The 1,644-nt window shown below is 52.4% G+C and overlaps 1 protein-coding gene across 3 annotated transcripts in view; it reads left to right on the forward strand.

The window, feature by feature from the left end:
* LOC100746934 overlaps positions 1-1,644 on the forward strand; it is a 73,722-nt gene that overhangs the window by 36,617 nt on the left and 35,461 nt on the right. The gene's annotated exons all lie outside the window — the stretch shown is intronic.

The raw sequence follows: 1,644 nt of genomic DNA on the forward strand, positions 1-1,644 counted from the left end.
CCGGTATCGATGCCGGTGGCTGTGTCTTATTCGCCGGTTTCCGAGCTGCAAATCTCATAGACAGAGGTACGATCGATCGCGACCTTCGAAGACGCGTGTGAAGCGAAGGAGGAGCGCGCAGCGATGCTGGCCGCGATCGTTGGAGGAATCAGCAACCTCGAGGGTGGCGGTGGCGTGCCGGTGACACGACGGTTTAGTCGCTGCTAGTTGACGCGAGGTTCTCCCTTCTGTCGACCGGTGCTATCGTTCTTTCTCTCAATTGCCTCGAAATTCGTTTCGCGACCATCGTTCCTTCGACAATTCCACGATCCTTAGGTTTAGCGACTTCTTCTTCGACATCGTCGAGTTAGTCGTTTCTCGGTAGATGGTCACTGGCCAGTGTGCGAGCGAATCTCTCGCTTTGGCTGCCTCACGTCCGCGATACGCAGTCACATCGCGTTACTCGATGATAGGAAGCTGCTCGTAGTAGCAGTCGGTGAACGCGTGTGCATATGCTTGTATACATATACATGTATATATAGCTGTTGGTTCTTCCTCGGTCACGACCTTCACCGTGTAATCAAGTTGGTGTCTGAGGTTGCTGGTTGCGCTACATGTGTCAAGGCAATTGTACCACGCGTATCCTGCGAGTTAACTGCCTGGTGTATAGGCGTTGGTAGTTGCGTACGTGTGCAGGGAAGAATCGTAACAACGCGTGGTGACGGTGCATCGACTGTGCTGGTTTCTTCGTTCGCAAGAAACGGTCGATAGCACTGGAAGTGCAGCTCCATATCGCTTAAAATACGAGGTGGACCTATCGATTTGGAAGACCGACGGGATCATGAGCAGGATACACTTGATCATTTTCCTCGTCTTTTTCCTGCTCATCGTCTTCTTCTCGCTGCTTCTCTTCTCCTTCTTCTTTCAAGTAATTCTATAATCTCCGAATGGCTATTTTTCGCTTCAGAATTCGCCACGTCCTCGCTCATCAAGATAATCCGTGAAAAGTGGAATATTCATTGGTTTTGCGATAACGCGCGTGTGATTCGAGTGTTGGCCCACGCAGCCTCCATCCAGTGTCGTTTCGCGCTCGAGATAAACGTACCTCGGCTGAGAATTCTCCCTGCGATGTAACACGGACGTAGGCAATTTGCATTCGATCTGTCGCGATTAATTTCATTCATCGAATATCTCGAACGGGACTGGCAGCGTTGGCAGGGCCGGCCGGTTCCTTTGACCCAGTGATCCGGTTCGGTACGTAGCGTGCTCCGAGTACGCCACCCACCCACGGCGAGCGAAATGGAATTCGCGTGCGAAAAATGGCGACGTGAGAGGCGGCCGAATGTTCACCGGCACTGCCAGTTCTCGTAATTCTCCAACGATCTAACCTTCCACGCGAAAGCTCGTTCGCGATTCTTTTTCCCAACCGTTCGCTAAATTCGGGAATGAAGATCGAGCGATAAGAGAAACGCACGCAACCTTTTCGACCGGCGAACGCCTAGAGGCGATCGGTTCGAAGTAAACGAACGACGATAATACGCGTTGGCGTTTGTGATGCACGGGACAAGGAAACGAGAAGATGGCGTGGAAACGCGGAAATCGGCGCAGGATCGCGCCAGTCGATCGACGATAGCGCGATCCAACTGCAGCCGAGTATCGTGAACG

This window comes from Bombus impatiens, unplaced genomic scaffold, assembly GCF_000188095.3.
Source record: "Bombus impatiens unplaced genomic scaffold, BIMP_2.2 scf_0417, whole genome shotgun sequence".
Lineage (NCBI taxonomy): Eukaryota > Metazoa > Arthropoda > Insecta > Hymenoptera > Apidae > Bombus > Bombus impatiens.